The sequence below is a fragment of the Mandrillus leucophaeus genome, unplaced genomic scaffold, assembly GCF_000951045.1.
Source record: "Mandrillus leucophaeus isolate KB7577 unplaced genomic scaffold, Mleu.le_1.0 Scaffold114, whole genome shotgun sequence".
NCBI classification, from domain to species: Eukaryota; Metazoa; Chordata; class Mammalia; order Primates; family Cercopithecidae; genus Mandrillus; species Mandrillus leucophaeus.
In genome coordinates, this window is record NW_012099654.1 from 2,730,532 (window position 1) to 2,749,794 (window position 19,263).

Genomic DNA, 19,263 nt, shown 5'->3' on the forward strand with positions numbered 1-19,263 from the left:
AAAAATAGGTAAAAAAGTGATCTTCTCTTTCTTTCCATTCTCACCTTCACTGAATCCCCCATAAGTGGCAGCCAGGGAAGGGTGTGACTCAGAACTCCCTCCAGGAGAGAACTTACTGCAGGGAATGCGTTTTTGATAGTTTCTAGATGCAGGAAACTCCTCCCAATGGCAGGAGTTACAACAGGTTTGGTCAGTGGGAGTCCGACCTGCAGGGCACATGTGTAGGCTCCATTTCTGTCTCCGAGGCCACTCCGTTCATGTGCCCATTGTGCCAGTTCCAGAGTGACAAAGGGTGGCTAACCCACGTTATCTGTCTACTTGGTTAACCAGGGCCTCTTCCATAGAAGATGCTTTCTATGGGGCATTAATGTGGCTACAGAAATCTTCACACTTTGACTGACTCCCATATGTTGGTCCACATGTTTCTCCCCAGACATCCTTGTCTCTGATCTTCCAATCCTTTCTTCCTGGGCTCCTGAACAGATGGCAAGGCTATTGGCCACTGCCTAGAAATCTGAATATATTCTCACATCAGGTCACTTCTCCTTCCAAGCAAAGTAGATAACCAGATGTACTGCTCACAGCTCTCCCACGGAGAAGACTCTTCTTCTACACCATCTTTCAAGGCCACTTCTGGATGTGGCTCTAATGCAACTGATGTCCTTTTCAACTCTATTCCCACATACCAAGGTAGGCCATCTATAAACCAAGCATGAGTTTTTTCCTTCTCCTGCTGGTCACATGGGACCCTTTATATGACCATTGACATGAGTGACACTGACGCACCCATGGAGGACCACATGGGGAGATCTGGACTGATCTGCTAATTAACGTTCTCATAGCTCCGGCCCTACTCAGACATAATCCCAGATGGACTGTTCTACCTTTTGAATGCTGCCAGCCTTTCTGACTGCATTCCTCAGGTGCTCTGATAGATCCAGCTTATAATAGGCAAGTCCAGGATGTGGTCATTCAGTGTCCCATGCTCAATTGTTGCTTTTCTACAGGAGCCCAGTAACATGCCAGGAGCTGTTTCCTAGAAAGTGTATAAGTCTCTGCTGCAGATGGCAGAGCCTTGCTCCAGAACCCCAGGGCCAGTGCTGCGATTCTCCCTCTGGAGTTTTGTGTAAACTTTACAATGAATCTTTTCCCACCACCAATACCTCCAACTCTTCAGTGGTAGGGTTGCTTGCATAGCAGTCTGGACCTGCTGCTCTACTCCCACTCAAAGCCAGTAGCTTTCCATGTCACTCATCACATGTGCTGGAGAATTTTTTCTTGGTGTGAAATCTGTTGCCTCAGAATCCAAAAGGCTATCAGCCAATCTGCCTACTTCTTTGTAGTAGTGATGCAGAATGCAGCAAGGTTACTTTTACTTTGAAGAAATTATTCTGGCACACCTCTGAATACTTGCTCCCATGCTGGGAGGGACCCCCATAGCATCTCCATGCATGGGGAAGTACCAGCTCTCAATAGGGTCATGGATGTAGCCCCTGCAGCTTTCAGGCTTCATGGTACACCACAGAGCCAGATTCTGCAGGAATATCTACCCGGATGTCCTTATCCTTGTTTCAGGGACCCAGGTTGCCCAGTCAGGGAAAAAGGAGTATAACAGATGTAACAAGTCTATCTCAGCAGAAAATTTCTGTCTCTGGGGATCTGTGATTCTATCAAGCTCTGTGTCTACCCCTTGGCTATGTCAGCTTTTCACTGCAGGAGATAGGGGCCTGGTACATATTAGGTACGATTTATTAAGTGGATGGATGGATGAATGGATGGATGGATGGATGGATGGATGGATGGATGGATGGATGGATGGATGCAGTGGCACTGGACAAGCAGTGGTTTGGAAAAGCATAGAACTTATTTTAAAATCTTAGTTTTATATTATTTCTGAATAAGGTAGGAAATATAGATGAAAAGATAAGAGAAAACCAGGCTCAGTTTTTCTATAAGAAACTTCTTTGCCCTTTACTGTGTCTCTTTATCCAATAAATCATAACCATGAGTTATTCAATGAAACATTTATGTTGTTTCTCATATCTTTTATAAAACAAGAAACTATAACCATGATGTATAGAATATTACACTAAAATTATTTTGCATAAAATGAAATAATGGACAGATTCAAAGTTACATGGCTAGCTGCTTCCTTTATATAATAAGCAGAAAGTTGAATATCCCTCACATTTATATTTGTCACTTATTGAAAATTGAAAGCTTCATGTATCTTAAAGATACCTTAGTAAACAAACTTACTCAGCGAATAAATCAACAGAAAAATATAGGTTGGGGCTATGGAAAACAGCAGGAAAGCGTGACATTTAATCTCCTCAAAATGATATTTAGACACAAAATCTTGTTTGGTAAATGTTTCACTATCAGAACGTCAGTCTTTAAAAATATCTCAGGCAATTAATGTCACAAAGCGAGTCAGAACCAAATAGTTGAGCAAAACAACAAAATCTGAAGCCAAGCCACTGCATACAAACCCTTCTGAACCAGAGCAGCTGAACGTAAAAAGACCATGTGGAAAAGCCACAAGGGAGGAAAAACTGCCAAAGAAACCTCTTAATTGTTCCATGTGGATAATCAGATTATTTGCAAGTAACAAGATATTTACCTCTACATTTCCAATATTCAAAGCAAAGGTAATAAATTCTCAAAACTCATCACTTTCTAATTTTACGAAAATTTACTATTATTTCTGCGGTCTTTAGATTGTATTTGTTGTCTTTGTATGGTAGAAATGTTATATGATATTTGGTAAAATGGACCCTCTTTAGTTTTTTTTATTTCAACAGTTTTTGGGGAACAGGTGGTTTTTGTGTTACATGAATAAGTTCTTTAGTGGTAATTTCTGAGATTTTGGTGCACCCATCACCTCAGCAGGGTAAGCATATCTTTTCCCAAGCCCAAGTTCAGGGACATCACCTTGGTAGCTTGAAATCAGCCATACTGGGAGAAGTTGGCAAATGCTATATATCAAGGCTTTTTCTTTGTTCAAAGACCTTGTCATTAAACATTTACCAGTTTCCCCTGGCAACACTCTTTCTGCCTGTAAACATCTGAGAAAGCTGTTGGTCCTCCCTGACCAAGGATCAAAATAGTAAATATTTTGGAATCCACACCAGGTAACAGATGATGCCTGAGTTCACACCAATAGTGTTAGATATGCTCCCCGTTTCGTGATTCCTGAAGCCAAGCACTGCACTGTACCACCATCGCACAGCATGGAAATTGTTCTGATCAACAAGAACCAGTTTTGTGCCACACCCTACTCCTATTATCACATACCTTCTCTTTCTGTGTCTACTGAGATTTGGATACCACTGTGCAACATGAGAAGAAGCAGAGGGATGGATAAAGATGTCTTTCATCTTGGGAAGATTAGTCCTCTAAGAAAGGGCAGAGAAAGGATGAGTACAGGATGCCTCAGCCACAGTTCCATCTTCTCCAGCAGTAAGTAGCTAGTCCTGAAAATACCCAAAGGCAAGAATTTGCCACTGCAAGAGATTTTTTTTTTTTTTCCTCGTGAAGTCCAGCTGGTTCAGACTGCATGAAAAATGCCCTGGTTTGTGGAAGGCTCATTTTATTTTACTATTTGCCGAATAATCTCCCTGCCTTAATAGGCTAAAGGACATTCAGCTCTTTCCTGATCTGTATTTTAGATGTATTTTTTCTCATTCCAAAATTCTCCACATTAAATCGTTATGTTTTTTCTCAAGTTACCTGGGCTTCAATGTAGGTTCTAGGCAAATGGCATCAGGTCCACATAATTTCTATCTAAACCCAAGCTGTCTTCCCAATACAACTGATGACTAGTTCAGTTCTTTCCACCAGCAAGACAGGCCTGTAGCCTCATGTTAAATGAACAATGGTGGTTAAGGGAATGGCTGGGGCAAAGAAAGGAGAGCAGAAGTATATAAAGTGCATGAAGTTCCTTGTCAGAGGAAGGAGTCTGAAATTAGTAATTTTATTCTGGATGCTAATTTTAGATGTAAGTAGGTTCTTTCAGATATCACGAACTGGGAAATGATCATGTTGCTTCAAGTAATGGGAACTTATTTATGATGTAATAGACAAAATGTATACAAGTTCTATGAGAGATGGAAGTAAATAAAAATTACTCAATCCCACTCTGTTTTTAAAATTAATTTCAACTTTCATTTTAGGTTCAGAAAATACATGTACAGGTTTCTTACACAGGTATACTGCATGATGCTGAGGTTTGGTGTGTGGATAGTGAGCATAGTACCCAATAGGTAGTTTTTTTATACTTGCCCTCCTGTCTTTCTACCCCTTCTAGTAGTCCTTAGTGTCTATTGTTCCCGACTTTATGTCCGTGAGTACCCAATGTTTAGCTCTCACTTATAAGTGAGAACACGCAGTATTTGGTTTTCTGTTCCTACATTAATTCACTTACGATAATGGCATCCAGCTGCATCCGTGTTGCTGGAAAGGACATAATTTTATTCTTTTTATGGCTGTGTGGTATTCTATGGTGTGTATGTACCATGTTTTCTTTATCCAGTCCACCACTGATGGGCACCTAGGTTGATTCCATGTATTTGCTATTGTGGATAGTGCTGTGCTGAATATATGAGTGCATGTGTCTTTTTCGTAGAATTATTTATTTTCCTTTGGATATATACCCAGTAATGGGATTGCTGAGTTGAATGGTAGTTCTGTTTTAAGTTCTTTGAGTAATCTCCAAACTGCTTTCCACAGTGGCTGAACTAATTTACATTCCAATCAACAGTGTATCAGCATTTCCTTTTCTCCATAGCCTCACCGGCATGTGTTGTTTTTTGCCTTTTTAATAATAGCTATACTGATTGGTGGGATATACTATATCATAGTGTTTTTATTTGAATGTCTCTGATGATGTTGAGCATTTTTTTATGTTTGTTAGCCACTTATATGTCTTCTTTTGAGAAGTCCCTGTTCACGTTCATGTTTCTTGTCTACTTTTTAATGGGGTTATTTGTTTTTACTTGTTAATTTGTCTATGTTCCTTGCAGATTCTGGACATTATACCTTTGTCAGATGCATAGTTTGTGAATATTTTCTCCCATTCTGTAGGTTGTCTGCTCTCTGCCAAGGCCAACGTCCAGAATGGTGTTTCCTAAGTTTTCTTCTAAGATTCTTATAGTTTGAAGTCTTACATTTAAATCTTTAATCCATCATGAGTTAATTTTTGTGTATAGTGAAAGGTAGGGGTTCAGTTTCAGTCTTCTGCATATGGCTAGCCAGCTATCCCAGCACCATTTATTGAAGAGGGAGTCCTTTCCCCATTGCTTACTTCTGTCAGCTTTGTCAAAGAAAAGATGGCTGTAGGTGTGTGGTTTTATTTCTGCATTCTCTATTCTGTTCCAGTTGTCTATGTGCTTTTGTTTTGGTTACTGTAGCCTTATAATATAGTTTGAAGTCAGGTAATGTGATCCCTCCAGCTTTGTTCTTTTTGCTTAGGATTGCTTTGGTTATTTAGGCTCTTTTATGGTTCCATATAAATTTTAGAATAGCTTTTTTCTAGTTCTGTGAAAAATGTCATTGGTAGTTGACTCGGAATAGCATTGAATCTACAGATTGCTTTGGGGACTATGGCCACTTTAATGATACTGATTCTTCCAATCTGTCACAGCACAAAATGTTTTGCCATTTGTTTGTGTCATTTATGATATTTTTAGCAGTATTCTGTAGTTCTCACTGCAGCAATCTTTCACCTTCTTTGTCATATACATTCCTATTAGTTTGGTGCAAAAGTAATTGCAGCTTTTGCCATTACTTTAAAAATGGCAAAAACCGCAATTACTTTTGCACCAACCTAACAGGTATTGTTTGTGTGTGGCTATTGTAAGTGGGATTGTGTTCTTCATTTGATTCTCAGCTTGAATATTACTGGTGTATAGAACTGCAACTGATTTTTGTATGTTGACTTTGTATCCCAAAACTTTCCTGAACTCATTTGTCAGTTCCAGGAGCCTTTTGACAGAGTCCTTAGGATTTTCTAGGTATAGAATAATATCATCAACCGTTAAGGAAACCAGCCCTACACCACCCGGCGGGTAACCCGAGTCCAGTGGAGACAAAGGAGAAAGAGACACAAAAAGAGTTTAAAAGGTGGGTCCAGGGGACCAGAGAGTTGGAGGCTTGCTTAAGGCCCAGAGCTCTTCGGTTCAGCCTAATTTATTTGTTTACAAGCTCTTTGTTCTTAGGGCAAATGGGAGGGGTAGGAAGGGATGAGGAAAAGGATTAATCAGTGAAGGAGAACTAGTGAGTCATTCAATAAGATGTAGAGCAGTGGCGGTTTCTGTGAATTTTCTTGAGCAAAGGCGTGTTTCTAAACTACTTAAGATCTTTAACTTATCGGGACTGAAATGGGTGGGAGAGGGTTTTGAGGAGCCAAGATGTATGATTATACTCCAGTGCTTCAAGGGAGTGTTATTTCCCTGAGCAACCTGCAGAATGCCGGGGAGTGGTGATGCTTTTGGGGCATAAAGACATGAAGGCAATAAGGAGAGCTTTCTCCTCAGAGGCTGCCCATGGCTCCCCAAGGGTGTCTCACACAGGGGAGACCAACTCATCTGGCGCTCCAGAAACTCTCTTTCCCACATCAATAAAGAGAGATAGTTAAACTTCTTATTTTCCTATTTGGTTTCTATTTACTTCTTTCTCTTACTCGATTGTTCTGGCTAGGACTTCCCAGAGCCCACTTTAAAAGAATTTATGAGCACCTTCAGATTATTCTGAAGAGAATGTTTTGGTTTTTCTTCCACAGACTTTAAACTTTCAGAAAGCAAATGCCCTCACATGTGAAGAGGCAAGAGATAGAAGTTGAGAGATATCAAGATCCTAATTATTTAATCTGGATTCATTCAAATGATAGATAATAACTTCATTGATGCAATGTAAGTGACTCTTATATCCTTAGTTTTATGGGCTCAGTCAATAAATTGCTATTTTCCCTTTAGCAAACATAGAAAAAAATCAGATCAAGAGCAAACCAAAGCCAAACTTAGTAGAAAAAAATTATAAAAATCAGGGAAGAAATAAAATTGAAACAAAATAATGATACAAACGATCAATGAAAAGAAAAATTGGTTCTTGGGAAAGATAAACAAAATTGACAAACCTTTAGCCAGACTAAAAAAAAGAGAGAAAACACAAATAAATAAAATCAGGGATGAAAAAGAAGACGTTATAAGTGTTACCACAGAAATTCAAAGGATCATTAGAGACTACTATGAGCAACTACGTGCCAAAAATTGGGAACAGAAAAAATAAATTCCTAGACACATACGACCTACCAAGAGTGAACTATGAAGAAATCCAAAACCTGATGGCCAGGCGCGGTGGCTCAAGCCTGTAATCCCAGCACTTTGGGAGGCCGAGACGGGTGGATCAGGAGGTCAGGAGATCAAGACCATCCTGGCTAACACAGTGAAACCCCGTCTCTACTAAAAAATACAAAAAACTAGCCGGGCATGGTGGCGGGCGCCTGTAGTCCCAGCTACTCAGGAGGCGGAGGCAGGAGAATGGTGTGAACCCGGGAGGCAGAGCTTGCAGTGAGCTGAGATCCGGCCACTACACTCCAGCCTGGGCAACAGAGTGAGACTCTGTCTCAAAAAAAAAAAAAAAAAGGAAATCCAAAACCTGAAAGACCAATAACAAGTAACAAGATTGAAGCCATAATAAAAGGTCTCCCCACAGAGAAAAGTTGGGACCCAATGGTTTCACTTCTGAATTCCACCAAATATTTAAAGAAGAACTAATACCGATTCTACTCAAACCATCTCAAAAATTAGAGGAAGAGAAAATACTTCCAAACTCATTCTATGAGCTGAGTATTACCTTGATACCAAAACCAAAGACACATAAGAAAAAAAGACAACATAGCCCAATATCCCTGAAGAACTTTGATGCAAAGATCCTCAACAGGAAACTAGCAAACCAAATTCATGAACACATTAAAAAGGTCAGTCATCATGACCAAGTGGGATTTATCCCTGGGATGCAAGGATGGTTCAATATACACAAATCAACCAAAGTGATCATTAATATCAACAGAATGAAGGACAAAAACCATATGATTATTTCAATTGACACTGAACAGTCATTTGATAAATTCAACATGTTTTCTTGATGAAAACCCTCAAAAAACTGGGTATATAAGGAACATTCCTCAACACAAAAAGCCATATACAACAGACCCATAGCTACTATCATGCTGAATGGGAGAAACCAAAAGCTTTTCCAGTAAGACCTGGAATAAGTCAAGGATGCCCACTTCTGCCACTGTTATTCAACGTAGGACTGGGAATCCTAGCTAGAGCAATCAGACAAGAGAAAGAAATAAAGGGTATCCACAATGGAAAGGAAGAAGTCAAATTATCCTTGTTTGCAGATGATTCGATCTTATATTTGGAAAAACCTAAAGAATTCACCAAAGAATTATTAGAACTAATTAAAAATCAGTAAAGTTGCAGGATACAAAATCAACATACAAAAATGAGTAGCATTTCTATATGCCAACAGTGAACAATTAGGAAAAGAAATCAAGAAAACAATCACATTTGTAATAGCTGCAAATCAAATAAGATTCCGAGGAATTAACCAAGGCAAATAAGTGAAAGACTTCTACAATAACAACTATAAAACCCAGATGCAAGAAATTGAAGAGGACACAAAAAAAAATGGAAAGATATTTCATGCTAATGGATTAGAAGAATCAATATTGTTAAAATGTTCATACTACCCAAAGCAATCTACAGTCTCAGTGCAATCCCCACCAAAATATCAATGACATCCTTCACAGAAACAGGAAAAATAATTCTAAACTTTAGGAACCACAAAAGACCCAGAATAACCAAAGCCATCCTGAGCAAAAGGAACAAAACTGGAAGAATCATGTTACCTGACTTCAAATAATAATACAGAGCTACGGTAACAAAAGCAACATGATACTGGCATATAAACAGACACATAGACCAAAGGAACAGAAAAGAGAACCCAGAAATAAAACCAAACATTTACAGTGAACTCATTTTTGACAAAAATGCCAAGAACAAACAATGGGGAGAGGAATATCTCTTCAACAAATGGTGCAGGAAAAACTGGATATCCATATGCAGAAGAAAGAAACTAGGTCCCTCTCACCTTAAAAAAATCAAATCAAAATGGATTAAAGATGGCCGGGCGCAGTGACTCACGCCTATAATCCCAGCACTTTGGGAGGCCGAGGTGGGTGGATCACAAGGTCAGGAAATCGAGGCCATCCTGGCTAACACAGTGAAACCCTGTCTCTACTAAAAATATAAAAAATTAGCCAGGCATGGTGGTGGGCACCTGTAGTCCCAGCTACTCAGGAGGCTGAGGCAGGAGAATCGGCTTGAATCTGGGAGGCAGAGGCTGCAGTTAGCCAATATCACGCCACTGCCCTCCAGCCTGGGTGACAGAGCAAGACTCTGTCTCAAAAATAAATAAATAAATAAATAAATAAGGATTAAAGAGTTAAGTCAAAGACCTCAAACTATGAAACTGCTACAAGAAAACACTGGGAAAACCTCTCCAGGACATTGATCTGGGAAAATACTTTTTGAGTAATGTTCCACAAGCACAGGCAACAAAAGCAAAAATTGATAAATGGGATCATATCCAGTTAAAAAGCTTCTGTACAGCAAAGGAAACAATCAACAAAATAAAGAGACAACACACAGAATGGGAGGAAATGTTTGCAAACTGTCCATTTGACAAGGGATTAATACCTAGAATATGTAAGGCGCTCAAACAACTCTCTAGGGAAAAAAATGTAATAATCTGATGTTAAAATAAACTAAAGATCTGAATAGACACTTTTCAAAAGAAGACATACAAATGGCAAACAGGCATATGAAAAGGTACGCAACATCATGGATCATCAGAGAAATGCAAATCAAAACTACATTGACATGTTATCTCACCCCAGTTAAAATGGCTTATATGCAAAAGACAGCATTATGTAACAAATGCTGGTGAAGATGTGGAGAACAGGAAATCTTTGTACACTGTTGGTGGGAATGTAAATTAGTACAACCACGATGAAGAAGAGTTTGCAGCTTCCTCAAAAAACTAAAAATTGAGTTACCATATGATCCAGCAATCCTACTTTTGGGTATATACTGAAAAGAAAGGAAATCAGTATATGGAAGAGATCTCTGCACTCCTATGTCTGTTGCAGCGCTGTTTACACTAGCTAAGATTTGGAAGCAACCCAAGTTCCATCAACAGATGAAAGGATAAGGAAAATGTGATACATATACACAATAGAGTACTACTATTCAGCCCAAAAAAGAATGAGTTCCTGTTATTTGCAACAACGTGGATGGAACTGGAGGTCATTATGTTAAGTAAAATAAACTAAGCACAGGAAGATAAACTTACACATTCACACTCATTTGTGGGAGCTAAAAATTAAAGCAATTGAACTCATGGAGATAGACAGTACAATGATCTGGGGCTAGGAAGGGTAGTGGGGAGGGGGAGAAATGGGGATGGTTAATGGCACCAAAAACATGCTTAGAATGAATAAGACCTACTATTTAATAGCACAGCAGAGTGACAATAGTGAATAATAATTTAATTGTCCATGTTACAATAACTAAAAGAGTATAATTGGATTTGTAATTCAAAGGATAAATGCTTGAAAGGATGGATATCTCATTTTATATGATGTGATTATTATGCATTGCATGCCTGTATCAAAATATCTCATGTACCCCATAAATATATACACCTACTATGTACCCACAAAAATTAAAGTTAAAACTTTAAAAAGATCACTGATGACAGATCATCATAACAGGTATAATAATAATAAAGTTTGAAATATTGCAAGAATTACCAAGATGTGACACAGAGGCACTAAGAGAGCACAGGCTGTTGGAAAAATGATATCGATGCACTTGTTTAATGCAGGGTTGCCACAAACCTTTAGTTAAAAAAAAATATATATATATATATATATATATATATATATATATCTCTGCAAAGCACAAATGAGGTATACGTGTATGTAGAAAATCCTTCGGAATCTACAACAAAAGTCAGTAGAACTAACTTGTTAACTCAGCAAGATCATAGGATAATAGTCACTGTGTAACAATGAATTGTATTTCTCTCTTCTAGGAATTAAAAATTGGAAATTGAAATTAAAAATCCAATGCCATTATACTAGGAAGAAAATCATTAGGTGTTTAGGGATTAATCTATCAAAATGTGTGTAAGATCAAAAAATGCCCAAATCAAATCTATCTGTAGGTTCAACGCAATTCAAAATTCCAGCAGGATTTTTTCTAGAAATTGAGGTGAGCCCTAAAATTATTTTAAAATGCAAAATATATAGAATAGTCCATTTTTTAAAAGAAAAACAAAGTTAAAGGACTTAGGGCACCTAATTTCAAAACTTTCTATAAATCTACAAGAATAAAGACAGAGTGGAGCTGGTTTAAGCATAGACATATAGATCAGTGGAATGGAATAAAGAAATAGTTCTGGAACAACTTGCAATGCAACTAGGGGCTGGGGAAGAAGAACCTCAATCCTTACTTCTCATCATACTAAAAATTAATTCATAATCAATGACACTGCTAAACACAAAAGCTAAAACTATAAAACATCTAGGAGAGAGCATAGGAAAAACATCCTTGCCACTTTGAGTAACCAAAGCCTTCTTAGGACGCAATAGGCACAAACAACAAAAGAAAGAAATAACACATGGAAGTTCATCAGAAGAAAAAACTTCTCTTCAAAAGATACCATTATGAAAATGTTAAAAAAACACAGCAAAAATTGAAAGAAAATATGAGTAATACATATATATCTGACAAAGGACTTATGTGCAGAATATATAAAAACTGTCACAACTCAAAAGTTAGAAGAGATATAAATCAAGGAAAGATGGGCAAAATATTTAAAGAGGCACATCACAAAAGAAGATACTTGAATGACCAATATGAAAAGATGTCACCAGGGAAATGCAAATTTAAAGAAATATACAATGAAATAGTTTGATAGTTTTTATACAAAAACATACATTTACCATACAACCCAGACATTTCAGTCCTAGGTATTTTACCTTTAAATAGTGAAAACATTTGTCCACAAAATGACTTGTATATGAATGTTCTTTGCAGCTTCATCCACAAGATCCCCAAACAGGAAACAACCCAAATATCCATAAATAGGTGAATTGATATAAATAAGTGGTATGTTCATATCATAGAATACTACTCAACAATAAAAAGAAATGAAGTACATACAAGCGTAAAAATGTCTATGAATCTCAAAACATTGTGCTGAATGAAAGAATTCAGAAAAAAAGAGTAAATACACCATTCTTTGATTTATACCAAATTTTTAAAAGGAGAATCAAACCTATTGAGAAAGGATGTAGATCTACAGTTGCAAGGTTGGGTGGGGACTGACTCCAAAGGAAAAAGAGGAGGTTTTTTTCTTTTTTTTTTTTTTTGGTGGTAGATGCATTCTATATTTTAATTGTGGTAGTATATATATATATCTGTAAAAGCTCATCAAACTGCACATTCAAAACATGCAATTTTAAGAGTTTGTTTTTATTTTATTTACATTTTACCTGAATAGAGTTTTAAAAAAATTTTTTAAAGACTGACAAATGGACTCAAAGACTTAGTCTTTAGAAAATTTAGGAAAAGAACTTAATGTAAATTAATTTGCTGACACACTTCTATAATACTTTTGCCCTACATTTTCAACTACTTGATTATTGATTGCCTCTTCATTTGACAATTAATTTGCAATATTTTAAAAAATAGAAAAATAACTTTTTCTTTAATACATGTATCAATTTTTAAATTCTTGATAGTTTAGGTAGGAATGTTTACTTCATATTCAAATAATTTCTAGTATTCAGTGTTATGCCCTTTTTTGACTTTTTGCCTGTATCTCTTTGGTTTATTTCTAGTTGTTGCTGTGTGCATACTTATCACAGTTTACATGGAATTAATATTACATCTCTTCACATATAGCATTAAGAACTTGTGACAGTATGTATATTTCTATTTATCACTTCCTCTCTTTTTGATATATTTATTATGTATTTATGCTAATTTTGTCTTAGTCAACTGTCTTTTGAAAACTAAGGTAAGTTTTTAAATTGTTGTGTATTTATTACTTGTTTTATTTTTATGGCACTCCTCACTTATTATTGTAGATCCAAGCTTTCTACTGATACCAGTGCTCTTCAACTGAAAACTTGCCTTAGGCAGTTCTTACAGTGAAGATCTATAGGTGAAATATTCTCTCAGCTTTCATTTTTCTGAAAATGTCTTCATTTTGCCTTTATGTTTGAAGAATATTTTTACATATTGAAATTATAGATCGAAAAGTGTTTTTTGTAGTGTTTTAAATATGTCATTCCATTATCTTTTTACCTTGCATTGTTTCCTGTGTTAAGTCAGTCATAATTCTCATCTGTATGTGCTACATCTTTTTTCCCCCTCTGGCAACCTTTAGGACTTTTTATTCATCTTTCTTCTTATCAGTTTATAATTTTTTGTGTATTTATTTAACTTGGGGTAAATTGACTTTTTAAATTATTATACTTTAAGTTCTGGGGTACATGTGCAGAACGTGCAGGTTTGTTACATAGGTATATATATGTGCCATGGTGGTTTGCTGCACCCATCAACTCGTCATCTATATTAGATAGTTCTCCTAATGCTATCCCTCCCCTAGCCCCCCATCTCATGACAGGCCCTGGTGTGTGTGATGGTCCCCTCCCTGTGTCCATGTGTTCTCACTGATCAACTCCCACGTATGAGTGAGAACATGCAGTGGTAAATTGACTTTTACTTGCCATTCCTTCACCAGTGCTTCTGTTGAAATCAGTCAAGTCTCTTGAGTTTTGGCACTTTCTCCTCCTCCTGCCTGTATTAAGATCCAAAGTTTCCACCCAGAAGTTGCCACAGCATACTGCTCACTTATGAAGGACTTTTCTTTCTTGTAATCACTTTGTAAAGGCTTATCTACATCCAACAGTCTTCAAAAATCCCACAGGTACATGTAAGTTGTATGTTGTCTGGATTTTTCATGGTGTTACCATGGCAGAAAAAGCCATCCACAACTTTTCACATCCTAGCCTGAAGTGGAACTGCCTATACCAGCTATTTCCTAAAGTAGCCTTAAGAAAAGAATATGGTCTTTTGGATTCAGACATACATAAACTCAAAAACTGGACTCTGTATTTACTAGCAGAACATAGTTCAGCTATGCACATAGCAGAACTGTACTTACTAGCAGAACAGTTCTGCTAGTGGCTAATATTGAAAATATCATCTAGCTGACGAAAATCTTTTAAGAGATTCCACTAAAAAAGAATGAGCTACTGTTAGATGATAATTTCTGCTGAATTTTGCTGGGTCATCCTGTGTAGCTGAAACTGGAGCCAATGACTCCATCAAAACTGAATACCAATTTGTGTGCCATCCTGGGATTTAACAATTAAATTCTGACCAGTATTAGGTGTGGAGTCGTATTTAGGGAAAAGGAGTTAGGCTGGTGGGAACAGGGCAAAGCAAAAGGAGAAAGCAGATAAGCTATGAGTCTGCCTTTCTTCATGATCCAGGACACATAGCCCTCCAGTGCAAATAACTCACAATCTTCCTGTGCCCGACTTATCACCAGCCCCTCGGCTGACAGAAAAATCCAAGTTAGCTCACTGCAACACTGGCATTATTAGTACAAAGCCCTCTTCAGCACACAGCATAGCACCATTCTACAAAATCCCCAGCAAGCCTTTTTCTCCTTGCAGTCAGCTCCTTTCTTCCTGACCTGTTTGTTGCACCCTTACAATGTATTTTCATATCTTCTCTAATAAGTTTTCCTTTCCTAACCTAAAACTGTCTTGGCAAATTCTTCTTACCACCCATGCCACTGACCTAGATAGTCACAACCTACCTATGACATTAGGTAGTCATAGTAACAAATCGGTCATTTTGTTCTTAAAAATGAAAAGCAATAGTCCACTCACAAATCTAATTTCATGTTGTTTATTAGAAAGAAAAAGAAGCCGTAGTTTCAAAGCTTAAAATCCTAATAAGAACATTTTGTGATTTTTTTTTTGCAAATATGTAACACAAATTGATAGAAAATTAACTTGCCTCAGAAGTGAAAAACATGATCACACCAATCACGGGAATGGTGTGTGTATACATTTTAATTCAGAGCATATGTGATTTAGTAAATCATTCTGCACAGAAATAAGTACCTAATAGTCATTTGCTGGTCTAACATCTAATTTTTCTCTGCTAAATCTGCTTATGAACAGCTTGATGAGAATGTCATAATATTAAGGAAGATAATTTTGTATGTGGGACATTCCTTTTATACCTAAAACTGTGAAATCAAATGAAGAGTTTCAAGGAAAACAGAATTAAACAGCATCATTTACCATGTTGAAGACAGTAAATCTCTTCAAAAATTAGAAATACAAAATTCTTCCTTCAGAAAACCATTAGCCATCATGCTAAGCAGTTATGATAAAAATAATAAAAACTATAAACATGAGATTTTAAAAGTTTCTTATTTTAAAAAAATAGAAAAGAAAAAAAAGAGGAAAGGCATACTATGTCCTAATCCCATTATCTTTAAGAGTTTGCTCTTATTCCAAGGTCAAGTCTGTTACTCATTTTATAAACGAGCCAGGTCTAAGGGTTTATTGTATTCTAAAAACCTACAGTGATCTTGAAATTTCAAATTCAAATCGTTTAACACTTTCTTCATCTTCACAAGCTCTTAGAGAATCATAAAGCATTAATACTGACCTTGTGATGTAGTTAAATTCTATTTACATTTTTAATACAGAAAAAACTCAGTTTGCATAAGATAGATGATAGAAAGGTTGATCAAAGAACTCAGGTAAGATTGAAAAAGCTAGGCCAAGTATTTTACACACATTCAGAAATACACACTAACATACACTTGGGCACTTCCCCACAAATGTATACCACACTGTTGGAAAACACAACCAGTGGTCTATAAAGGTATTCCTTTATAGCGCAGGGTTTTTTGTGTATACAGACCATAGATTTCTGTTCCTTCTCTATTGTAAATAGGTGTATGTGTAATTGTGTTCTGTTTATCTCACCCTGATCAAAACCTGCTTGCCTGAAGCCTAGCATTTGTAACTACCTACTCTTCTGTTCACTCCACTAAGCTTTATCCTTACATCTGGGACTTACCTCACATGTAGAACCTGCTTTAATACTCCCAGCTGTCCTCCTAGAGTTCCACCCCAACTTATTCACTCAACAACTATTTATTGGGAACCTACTACGTGCCAGACACTATGAAAACAGAAGTGAATAAGATACAGTTCTACCCACTCAGAGACTTCTTTCCTGCATACAGGCAGGTAGAAGGAGCTGGTGGGGGGGGAGGAGGGAAGAGCACTGGAGGTCAAGGATATGATACATTGTCATTATATTCTAGGCACTATGTGCCAAATATTTAATGTATATTATCTCAAAACCTCACAACCATATGGAGTTGAATATTATCATATTTCTACAGATGAGGAAAGTCAGATTCAGCAGATTGAAGAATTTGCCCTAAAACACAAAACTGGTAATTGATAGAGCTGGGATTCAAACCACAGCTGCCTGTGTCCAGGTAGCCTATTCTTGATCCTATCACCAGACTGACCCATATAGGATATATACTCCAATACAGTCAGACTTACCAGCTCCTCTGTACCCTCCCATGCACACCCCCAACCCCTCCTGTCTTGAGACACAACCAGGCTGACCCACACAGGTATGAATTAAACAGTGCAAACATGTTCAATCGCTTTATTCGTATAACTGAGAGTTGTTTCTGTGGACTTTCTAATGGCAGATGACTTAAAACAAGTACTTTTGAGATTTCTCAGTCCAGCAGTGATTCTCATCTCAATCAATTCTGAGTTGTAATCAAGTCACTTACCAGCTTAAATTTTAGTGAGCTGAATGTTCTGTCTTCCTTCATCCTTCTTCCCAGGGCAGTTTCTGAGTCCTAGGGAAGCCTTTGGGAGCATTGTGGCCTTGGTAGAATATACGTAGCTACTCTAAGGCTCTAAGGTCCTGTCTCTGCTAGTGTCTACTACTGATATAACTTGCCTGCCCTCTTGGTTCAAGTGGTATATGTGACCTTGAGCAGGGCTCAGAGCCCTTGGCCACAGGCTCTTCTTTGCCTTCTGGTGCTGCCAGTTCTCTGGATTCAGTTCCACACTCTGTCTGGACCATGACTAGAAGTGCATGCAGCATTCTTTCAGTGAAGACCTTCTCAGACCAACGGGCGACCTCCTGGGAGGCTTTCCAGCTACTACTCTTAGACAACTTCTGTGTCCCCATGCTGGATCCCCAGGAAAAATTGGATTCCAGATCCATGGGAAAAGCTGAGGAGAGGGTGTTTTATCTGGTTCACTTTTTTTCATATATACCACCTCCCATTTTGCTAAGCTGGCATGGAGCAGGGCTTTTCTCTCTGTCTTGCTGTTGTTCTAGATCATACCTGGGACTTTCCTCTCTAAGATCCTAAGACTTAAGGAAGATTTCATAGGGTGGAGACAGGTATATAGGTGGAGTTCAGAGAGTGCGATCATTACATTGCTTCTCATTTCCTTTTTTTCTTTCTCTAAAATCTCCTCTCCTCTAGCTTGGAGGTCATTTACTAAGTCTGGGGATTGGGGACAGAAATACAAACGTGCTTTTCAGTTCCTCAAACCTATTTCTGGTCTCTTCTATCTTACACTTACCTCAAACTTAGAATCAAAGAGGAAGTCAACTTTGTTATCTGCTGTGAACTATTCCTATATCAACAGAACTTTCTGCCAAACGAGAAGATGTGGGCAGCTATACAAGTTGGACTTAAAATGGCAAAGCAATAAATGATTTGAAATATCAACAACAGACATTCCACTGAAGTTTGCCTTTTAACCCTTTCCCCCTGCAAGTCAGTGTGCATGGGTAGACACAACCATAAAAAGTGAAGTTATGGGTAAGGTGTCCTCATGCAGTTCACATTTTCTTAAGAGCAATGTAGATGCTTGATTGACAGAAAGAGGTGAAATCAGAGACAGAAGCCAAGAGAACATTCATATGATGCAAATTTTGATATACAGGTTTAAACAAACCCCAGACTGGTGGTATTTGAAAGCATTTAGAATTATTCAGAGAGAAACTGGGGATTTTCATGATTTTTTGCAAGTTTCTATCCTCAACTCTAAAAAAGCAATAAGAACAGAGATACAGAAAAACAGTAGGGAATATGACAATGTACAGATAATCATTTGGAAGTCTCACTTTGTTCAAAGAGAAATAATGATCATAACAAAGGTGGCTTACCTTAACAGAATTTAAAAGGCAAATAATTTGCAATAAAAAGCACAGGGATATTTAATATGTTGAGTTGCTTAGGAAGTGGTTCAATGCAAATTTGTTGAATCAATGTTTCCCTGCCAGAGAGGCAATTACATTTAAGAAAGTTTTAAAAAGTGGTTACTAAGCAACTACACTCAGCCTACACACATTGTTCATAATCTCTGGTAAATTATAGAAAATGACAGCCTGCCATTAGAGAACAGAGACATGCAAAATTAAAGCATTATTATTCTATGTTCCTCCTACGGGAGAAAGATCCATTATATATTTGGTACTGTTATTAGGTTAAATAACTACAATAGGTATTAAATGTTAGTGTGTTATGGTATAAAAGAGTAAAAACCCAAGTGTTTTTCAAAGAATGACCCTTGTAAGTAGGTATAACCTTCCCCTGACTTGACTTCACATTGTATCCTCTCTGTCATAGCAAGAGCAGCTCGAAACACTACTTTATTGGCAGAATTTTAAGTGAGTCTTTGGTAAAAGGAAAAAAAAAAGAAGAGAAAGAAAGGAAAGGAAAGGGTAGGAAAGGAAAGGAAAGGAAAGGAAAGGAAAGGAAAGAGCGAGCAAGCCCTATAAGAAAAATATACATATCAGTATTATTCACAATCCAGAATTCTCCTTTTTTTTTTTTTTTTTTTTGAGACGGAGTCTCGCTCTGTTGCCCAGGCTGGAGTGTAGTGGCCGGATCTCAGCTCACTGCAAGCTCCGCCTCTGGGGTTCATGCCATTCTCCTGCCTCAGCCTCCCGAGTAGCTGGGACTACAGGCGCCCGCCACATCGCCCGGCTAGTTTTTTGTATTTTTTGGTAGAGACAGGGTTTCACCGTG

At 37.6% G+C, this 19,263-nt stretch overlaps 1 pseudogene; it reads right to left on the reverse strand.

Annotated features, from left to right (window-relative positions):
• The window catches only part of LOC105551652, a 53,507-nt pseudogene extending 36,102 nt beyond the window's left edge, over positions 1-17,405 (reverse strand).
• Positions 17,406-19,263: the final 1,858 nt, after the last annotated feature.